This window comes from Bolinopsis microptera, chromosome 10 (genome assembly GCF_026151205.1).
Source record: "Bolinopsis microptera isolate Bmic1 chromosome 10, MBARI_Bmic_1.0, whole genome shotgun sequence".
Taxonomy (NCBI): Eukaryota; Metazoa; Ctenophora; class Tentaculata; order Lobata; family Bolinopsidae; genus Bolinopsis; species Bolinopsis microptera.
Window position 1 is genome coordinate 16,700,076 of NC_087081.1, and position 10,201 is coordinate 16,710,276.

The 10,201-nt window shown below is 40.7% G+C and overlaps 1 protein-coding gene across 1 annotated transcript in view; it reads left to right on the plus strand.

The window, feature by feature from the left end:
- The window catches only part of LOC134821679 (V-type proton ATPase catalytic subunit A-like), a 94,214-nt gene that overhangs the window by 18,280 nt on the left and 65,733 nt on the right, over window positions 1-10,201 (plus strand). The gene's annotated exons all lie outside the window — the stretch shown is intronic.

Below are 10,201 nucleotides of genomic sequence, written 5' to 3' on the forward strand. Positions count from 1 at the left end.
TATGAGAATATAGTCAATCTGACCTTTGTTAAGTGTCCCATCGGATAAGAAGGTCCACTTCTTGTTGACCTTCTTCCTAAAGCAGATATTGGTAATTTCCATATCACACTCCAGGGCAGTGTAGCGATTCCGATTGGTACGAGTATGAAAGTACCAACGGGAATTTTCTTCGCTCTCCTTTCCAAGCCGGGCGTTCATATCTCCCTCTGTGATCAGCAGGTGGTGCGCTGGCACATCGTTCATAGCCTGTCTAAGGGTGTTGTGGACATTCTCCGCATCTTCGACAAGTGCTGCCTCGGTAGGACTATAAGCAGTTATAGTTGTGAGTCTGGGATTCGGCCTGTTAAAGGAGATAGTCAGCACCCTTGAGCCATATGGTTTAATGAGGCCGATTGCGCTGTATGCTCTTCTAGTCAGCAGAAAGCCAACTCCTCCAGTGGCTGCTACTGCTCCATTCCTCCATGCTGAAACAGTTACCAAGCTAACCCCCTCCTTAAACTTTTCGATCTTGATCGGCTCTTGTAACCAATCCCAAGGATCTCCATGCCACTCTCCAGAAACTGAGTAACGAGTTCAAGGCGCTTGTAACCTTCTCTAGCAGTTCGGACATTAACTGTCCCTACTAGAGCTACCTCAATACAAGAAACCAATGCATCCCCATCCTTTTTTTGTTGTTTTATGTTATTATTTGTGCCGGGTGAAGGAGCCGGTTTATCATCTGTCACCCTTCTCCTAGGGAGTTTTAGAGTAAAAGAGTCAGCAAAGTAAAGGCTTCATTTTCAGTCTAATTTCAATAACCGCGGCCCGGTGTCTTTATTGACTACAATCACTACCCAAAACTACAAGCTTTTGCATTTTTACATCACTCAATGCTGTGTAGTTCTAGATCATTGTTAAAGAATCCTGACGTAGGAGGATCCTGACGTAGGAGGATCCTGACGTAGGAGGATCCTGACGTAGGAGGATACTCTGCAACTCTGCAAGCGTAGGAGGATAATCAACCAAAACTTAATACTTTTGCATATTCAAACTCTATTTATTGGCTGATTTTTTCCTTTAATCATTTTTCGATTCATTTATTGCTTCAATCATATTCTATCAATTTTTTCCTTTAATAATATGTCCCTGTCCCTGTCCCTGTCCCTGTCCCTGTCCCTGTCCCTGTCCCTGTCCCTGTCCCTGTCCCTGTCCCTGTCCCTGTCCCTGTCCCTGTCCCTGTCCCTGTCCCTGTCCCTGTCCCTGTCCCTGTCCCTGTCCCTGTCCCTGTCCCTGTCCCTGTCCCTGTCCCTGTCCCTGTCCCTGTCCCTGTCCCTGTCCCTGTCCCTGTCCCTGTCCCTGTCCCTGTCCCTGTCCCTGTCCCTGTCCCTGTCCCTGTCCCTGTCCCTGTCCCTGTCCCTGTCCCTGTCCCTGTCCCTGTCCCTGTCCCTGTCCCTGTCCCTGTCCCTGTCCCTGTCCCTGTCCCTGTCCCTGTCCCTGTCCCTGTCCCTGTCCCTGTCCCTGTCCCTGTCCCTGTCCCTGTCCCTGTCCCTGTCCCTGTCCCTGTCCCTGTCCCTGTCCCTGTCCCTGTCCCTGTCCCTGTCCCTGTCCCTGTCCCTGTCCCTGTCCCTGTCCCTGTCCCTGTCCCTGTCCCTGTCCCTGTCCCTGTCCCTGTCCCTGTCCCTGTCCCTGTCCCTGTCCCTGTCCCTGTCCCTGTCCCTGTCCCTGTCCCTGTCCCTGTCCCTGTCCCTGTCCCTGTCCCTGTCCCTGTCCCTGTCCCTGTCCCTGTCCCTGTCCCTGTCCCTGTCCCTGTCCCTGTCCCTGTCCCTGTCCCTGTCCCTGTCCCTGTCCCTGTCCCTGTCCCTGTCCCTGTCCCTGTCCCTGTCCCTGTCCCTGTCCCTGTCCCTGTCCCTGTCCCTGTCCCTGTCCCTGTCCCTGTCCCTGTCCCTGTCCCTGTCCCTGTCCCTGTCCCTGTCCCTGTCCCTGTCCCTGTCCCTGTCCCTGTCCTGTCCCTGTCCTAATCGTTACTATTATCTAAACGTTATCATCATATCCTTTATCAATTGAACGTTTATTTGAGGTTATTTTCGTTTAAATTATAAAGATATTTTCAGTTTAAAAACCTCCTGACAGACATTCTTTCTTTCAGAGAAAACTTGCCGCACTGGTACGAACTGCAGAATCATATCAGGAAAAATCAAAGAAATCAGAGGTAGTCGGGGAATTATTCTGACAATAATACAAGGTGACATTAGGTTTTTCGGTATACGCAAGTATATATTCCAATGACATTTAGAATTATCGTGATAAGGAAATGTCCGTTAATTAAGTGGTAAAACTAATTCCTGCTCAATCATCGTTAATTGTTGCTAGAGTGAAGTTGTTCGCCGTGTTATGTTAATCCTACCAAACCGTTTCCATTCTATAATCAACTTTGATGTACCTATTGAAGTTAATACACCACCATGCAAGTCTAAGGGAAAAATAACAAACAATTTGATTGAATAGGATCTGCAGTATTGTAACGCGCATTGCAACAAATAGTAAAGAATTACCATTTTAAGCTCGCAGGAGTAACAAGATTTCACTGTGCACGAGAATTGCGCGCGCTTGTTAAAGTTAATACAGAAAAAAAAAAAAAAAATGTACATGCCTTAACTAAACAGGTATAGTAATGTAACTTAAATTCTAGACCATCCAAGGGACTAAGAGTGTTTGTTTGTTTCCCCAAATATTTTAGCCAATAATTGATAGGCTTGCAGTATTTACCTATTTAAAAATCTTCACTGACGGTCATTACACATTATGCTGAACCACCTCCAAACAAATTTACCGCCAAAATCATGGGACCAGTATTCAAGGCCTTTTCGCAATTTTTTCAGATTAGTGTTTGCCTGGTATTGGATAAGCGGAGTAATTTTGGATATAAGCTCGTAGATAAACCCTATAATCAATTTCCAAAATTTTGCTCATTAGTTCAAACTCAGATTTCCAGGACATTTTGTTTCAAAATTGGTCAATTAATTAATTTCGCAATAAAAATACGTTGTGATGAGGACAACTCTGTACTGAACTTACATGGAAAACATGTAAACTAAACCCTAGTATAGTGGTAATTTACCAATGTTTACTTAGACTGACGACTGACGGATTTCCAGATTTATTTTGAAATATGAATACCCCTGTTATTTTTTCCTCTATCCGGGATAAAGTGTAGCCCGCACTTTTTATTCTTTCATTAAATGTTGAACTGATGCTTCACTATTTCAGAGACAGTCGAGATCGGATATATGTAGCAAGCGACCAAAAGCAAGTGACAAACCAACTCGCTGACATCATTAAACTCCGCCATCATCACCCCTTTTCTCATGAGTCGTGAAGAGTTTAGTCTTCATTAAACTGTAATTATTTTTCCTGCTCGGCATTCATCTTAATATGTAAATTACTGATTTCTTGTTCAGACACTAAATGCCTCAATGATCAAAGTGGTATATGATTAAGTGGATTTTTACTCAATCGTCCAAATTTTACGTTAGACATCAGCCATCCAAAGAGGAATAAGGATTGGAAAGATGAAGATATGCTAACGGCTATTTCATTTCTACACACGATAGCTTGTGTAAATCGCTGGTGGCTAAGGTGGAGAGGGATAACGTATTTTGCTAACGTAATATTTTAGCAGTAAATCATGGCAAGTATATAAACATTGTGTAATTTCTTTCCTAGCGTAGAGTCGACCATTTCATGACTTATATGGAGAAAAAATTAGATGAACATTAAAGTTGTTGGATTTCCTATTCTGCAGTTATACTACTCTAGCTAACAGCACCTGTTTGCTGATATATCGACATAATTGTTCAGTATTCATGTTAAAAAATAACTAGCGCCAATTTCGGCGTGTTCAAAGAAATTTTCTTTACTGTGATACTGGGCGATTTTGTGTAATTTTGCGTTTTGTGGCTACTTCGAGTTATGCGTAGATTACCGTTTCAACTTGACCCTGAATCTTGATTTGGACAAAGAGCGTATTATTGATAAATTAATTGTTATCGAATACGAATTGTACAAACCATCGAATCAGAAAAACTGACGTGTTCTTTCTTTTTAATTTCCAAAGTTTTCAGTTTTGATGGCACGTGGAGGGGGGGGGTGGGGGGGGGGGGGAAAACCTTTTTGCACACAATTCTCCCGATCGGTCCGCGCGCGAAGTCCAACGTCAGCATAGTGCTGTTCCGTCTGTCACACGATCACAGAATTGGATTCGGGTCAATGTTAATTTGATGACCAGATTCTTGTAGTATTTGTGATTAATAGAAGACACGGTGTTGGCAATTGGAAATCGTAGTATACTTAAAATAGTGGAATAAATACATTTAAACAAACAATACATTCGGGAAATTAAACCTTTCAGGCCTCTTACTCATTAATATTAACTGCGAAAGAGTTCAGAAGTCATATTACTTGGTGTAATTTTCGGTGTTGAAAGTATGCGGGTCATAATCATGCGATTTTGATTCAGCTATCAAAATCGAGTCAAATCAGAATTCGGCGATCAATATTCATCATCAAAATATCAATTTTCTTAAACGTATTATAATATGTTAACTAACATAATGAAAAATCAGGTTCTGTTAGTTTCTTAGCTCCTTAATTAACTAATTTATACCCAGCTAAATTTTTATATCCTAAACACCCCCATAAGTCATGGAAGGGTCAAAAGATTCAAGAGTTCAGCGAGTCGGCTACTTCTACCTTCACGAGAGCTAAACTTCAATTTACCTCAATCTGAACTGACTTGTACAGTGGTAGAACACATTACAACCGGGCTTATCATTTTACTTTTAAGTCAGATTTATCCTACTCTTATCTTGGACAAAACATCTCGATCGTATCGTTATTAAACTAACTTGAAAACCATAAATAACTGTCAAAAATTCTGGGGACTTATGGGGACAAATGGTGAATTACGTCAACGAGTTGACCTCTAGTCCCCACGATTTTTAGTCCCCATTAGTCCCCAAAAGTCTCCATTGGTAGTCATTACTCCCCCCCCCTGTCAGGCGCTTTGAGTTATATGAACGATTAACTCACTTGAATGTAGCCATTAGACAAGATAAGTATTTTTGGTGTATGTTCATTGTTTAATGTTTATGTTATTATTGAAATTTTCTTTATTTTTAGGGAAAAGAAGTGTGGGAGGAATGGCTAAAGATTGTAAAACCTCAGATAACGGTTTTTATGGCACTGGGGCCAGAACCGACAACTTGAGCGACGAAATGAAACTATCAATTAGAGGTTTATTAGCAACTATCAATTAGAGTTTTATTAGCAACTATCAATTAGAGATTTATTAGCAACGCTATCAGAAAGTTTTGAATTTTCGTCGTCAGCTGAATACCAATTTGTAAATTGCCAGCACAATTATCTTTTTTTATTGTATCCGGATAATTATCTTTGTATTGAGTACATCGTATTTGTAAGGATACATTGAACTGTAATATATAATTAATATTTTATATAATTACATTGTTTTTTTCAGAAGCAGTGCAGACCTCTATGAATAACATGATGCCTCAAATAGAGGCTATGGTCAGGAACACCATTCGCTCAGAAATGGCTACCTTACTACTGGGACAGGTGAGGTATTGCCAGGTCTACTGGTGGTCCATCAGTTTAAATATCAAACAACTAATAATGGGGGGGGGGTCAACCTCATTTTACCTCATGAGGCCAGCCAAAAAAGGCAAAATTGGGATGAGGTAAAATGAGGTAAAATGAGGTAAATAAATCTAGTTTTCTAAGCCTTTTTTTAGAGACAAAAAAGGTTTATTCGAAGTCATTGTACTATAATTCGAGGCTGTGCATGGTCTCCCATGATATTTAATCGTTTATTAGGGGTGATGTGGTCCCTGGGAAGGGGCATTCCCAGTTTAACCTACTTACTCTCCAAACTTGGGGTAAATAAAACTTCGCATTATAATTATTATTTATGAAAAGAAAATTGAACATTTCAATTTCCATGATCCATTAGGATATTGTAAATAGCACTTGCTAAGTTTTGTAAAGGAATTAGCAATAACTTTAGTGTCACTTTGGCAGTTGCCAATTTATGGGGATATTTCCGCATTGCATGACATGGACCATTTAAATAATATCTTAATTTGATATTGCGATTATCGAGTCACTCTGAAACAAATTGTGTCTAACTAGACCAAATGTAAACAACAGTTGTGCATGGAACTGGATTGGATATCTACATGAATTTAGTCGAAATTGCATAGTGAAAGGTCATTTCATAATAAATTACTCATATAAACTCATACTTCATACAATTCTAAGTTCTTATGTACATGTTCAATGTTTCGCTGTAGAATAAAGGGCGGTTCAGAAAACCACCTTTCGTTGAAATAATTAGATATCACCTCTAATTAGTTGCTCTATAGGGTCGGGAACAACCAAAAAAATGTTTGTGTCTCTAAGGTTTCGTATAATACTGACTTGGGCCACGCCCATATTTTTCACCAATTTTAAACAGGTAAAATTCTCTAAATCGTCAATTTAGTCACGAAGGAGTATGGAAGGAGTTCTAAATGTGTGCTCCTCTAATAGAAACAGTAGGAAATGGTTAACTTTAGTCGAGGTTTCAGGTCTCTACAATGTCGGGAAGTTCCTGCAGGAATTTGCGCATTGCGCTGAAGCGCAAGATTCACAGCACCAAAAGCGAAGGTCGTAGAGACATGAGACCTTGACTAAAGTTAACCATTTCATACCATTGCTATAAGAGTATGCCACTTTCAGAGTCCTGAACACACTCCTAGTACAGCTCTTAATCGTCAATTATATGAATTTTACCTGCTAAAATATATCATCTTTAACTGATATCAATTTAGTTTAACACTGTTAATTTTTTTTAAAAACATAATACTTCACACCAAACTAACGCACAATTGCAATATGATAGTATAAAAAGGAAGGTTTTCCTTGGATTCCAAATTCAACTTTGATTATATCCTGGCACTGATTATCATTTCTCGATTGTTCTCCATTTTCCAATGCAGTCAGCAAGTTCCAATTAAGGTAGACTAGGTTTTCGAATCTTCATATTATGTTCAGAAGCAGGCCAGAAGGGGTTGTTACCAGAGGAATATCTTCTTGGAACAAGGGAATTAATGAGGTCTTCATTTATAACTCGTCAGTGACAGTCCGGACAGGATGAGCATTGACGAGATCCACTGATTACTTCATAGCTCGTCATTGATAGGATCAGTATTAAATGAGGTCGAATGATTACTTCATAGCTCGTCACTAACTGTATCAGCATAACATGACTAACAACTAAGTACGAGGTCCAGTGATCTCTTGCTGATACGTCAAGACAAGATCAGTAAATAGCTAAAAATATCGAAAAAAATTAGCTTAGAAATTACAGAGTACAGATGCCTTCTTCACAACTAACTCTTCGGCCTCATCTTTTTAAATCACTCATTCCCTCTGAAACAAGATAATGCTTAGGACTAGGAGGAACTTAGTTAAATTCTTGTATGATTCAGTAATATAAGAGGAAAATTCCTTAGTAAGCTAACATTCTTTTGTAGGATGTTACCACTTATCATATCTGTTATCCAGCATAATCCCTCAACTAGACCCTCTTATTCTTGAGTCTTGACAATGACAGTAGCAATGTACACTATTTTGATGCTCGGTCCAGGTCTCCAAGAAAACCTTCCTTTTTATATTCTCATATTGTGTGTTAGTTTGGTGTGAAGTATTATTTTCTTTTTAAAAACTAACAGTGTTAAACTAAAATGATATCAGTAAAAGATGATATATTTTAACAGGTAAAATTCATATAATTGACGATTAAGAGATATGGGAGTGTGTTCAGGACTCTGAAAGTGGCATACTCTTAAAGTAACGGTATGAAATGGTTAACTTTAGTCAAGGTCTCATGTCTCTACGACCTTCGCTTTTGGCGCTGTGAATCTTGCGCTTCAAGCGCAATGCGCAAATTCCTGCAGGAACTTCCCGACATTGTAGAGACCTGAGACCTCGACTAAAGTTAACCATTTCTTACTGTTTATATTAGAGGAACACACATTTAGAACTCCTTCCATACTCCTTCGTGACTAAATTGACGATTTAGAGAATTTTACCTGTTAAAATTTTTGCCGAGATTTACCTCATTTTACCTCATGAGGCCAGCCAAAAAAGGCAAAATTGGGATGAGGTAAAATGAGGTAAATTGAGGTTGACCCCCCCCCAATAATAGATTATTAAATTAAACCTGCCACCTGGTAGTGGTACTTATATAGATTAATGGAACTTTAATATTTAGATTTAAAATCGAAGATTTTATCAAGACGATACAAGGCTATATAGTTATATATTAGGACGCAATGAAACAACCGGACCACGATGTATGGGGACTTGCCACCCCATGGCAACATTAAAATATAGTTATAGTTGCTCGATAATTCGTGACAATAAATATTATTAATAATAATAAGATAAAAGTTTTACCATCCTGATCACTACCAGGGTCCTGAGAAGATGTTGCAGAGCCCCAAACCCTTCCTCACCTCTCCACTACATTATCCCACCACCTCTACCCAGTATCCTTCTGCTCCAAACCAGGGCGCTCAACAATACCCTCCAACTCCGAGCCAGAGTACCCAGCAATACCCCACTACTCCCAACCAAAGTACTCAGTACGGGCCCACTACTCCCAACCAAACCACTCAGTACGGGCCTACTACTCCCAACCAAAGTACTCAGTACGGGCCCACTACTCCTAACCAAAGTACTCAGTACGGGCCCACTACTCCCAACCAAATAACTCAGTACGGGCCCACTACTCCCACCCAAAGTACTCAGTACGGGCCCACTACTCCCACTACTCAGTACCCCTCTCCATCTCCTCAGCCTGCTGAATACCCGCCCTCTCAGAACCAACAGTTCTCCGATCCTAGTCAGGGACCTAGTTTCGAACAGAAGGTTCTAGTAACCAGTCCAATGCCACCTAAGTCAGTGACTCCCACTCTACCCCAGCAACCCTACCCACCCACACCCTCCCAACAAGAACTGACCATGACCCCTCCCTCCCAACAAGCTCTCACCATGACACCTCCTTCACAGCAAGTCATGCTGTCTTCTCCTTCCTCTCAACATCAGGTGAGTTCATTATGCTATGACGTCATGACACGTGGTGTGACGTCATTTACTGAGATTATTCAATTTTTGATTGACATTTGCATTTTGTCCATTTGTATTGACTGATGAAGCTTGATAATAATAATGATATAAGAAATAAATAATTTAGACTATATTCAGGTGGCCTCTCCACTGTTCACAGCAACTCCCCAGAGCATGGCTCCTCCTTCCAGCATGATAACAGCTAGCCAACACTCTCCCGGAGGTCTGCACAACATGGCCCCGGCAACCCAACACGGCACGTCCCAACACGGCACTTCCCAACACGGCACTTCCCCGGCACCTTCTCCTGCACGCTCCTCTGACCAGCTCTACTCTCAGGCTTCAACTGCTAGCCCTCTAGACACGCACCATACCATGACGTCACGTGATGATATCACCTCCCGCCAGTCACTCACTTCCCAACTCATGGCTCCTTCACCTCAACAACAGTTTACTGATCAATCGGGCGACCAGTTCATGCAGAGCGAACTACATAGTTACTTCTAGTTACTATAGTTACTACATAGTTACTATAGTTTTAATACGGTTACTGTTGCTATAGTAATTTAACGGCTAGGGCTAAAGTATTCGTGATATTTTTAATGAATCTTTATTTTAAAGAAGTATCTCCTGCTATATTTTCCGGAGACAATGGGGAACTACCGCGGCGGAATACTAAACACCGTCTAGTCACGTGACAGTCGAGTGTAGAGTGATTAACCATCATCCGTCTAGTGTACAGAACAATCCTAAATTTGACTGTTTGATGAATACCGCACTAATAACTTGTTTACTAATATTTAAAAGTTGAATGACTGTTGAATATGGTGGCGAGTAACGATGCAATGATGTATAGAAATTAGAAAAGAATGCTCTGATTCATTGGCTGAAAGAACTGTCGGTATTATCCGGTGTTAATGTTAGTAATTTATACTACCATTATATAATTAATAATACAAATGAATTAAGTTCGCATTCGGAGTATTTTGACTTTTCGGGAGGAAACAAACAACGATTGGCTGTTTTGAAGTTT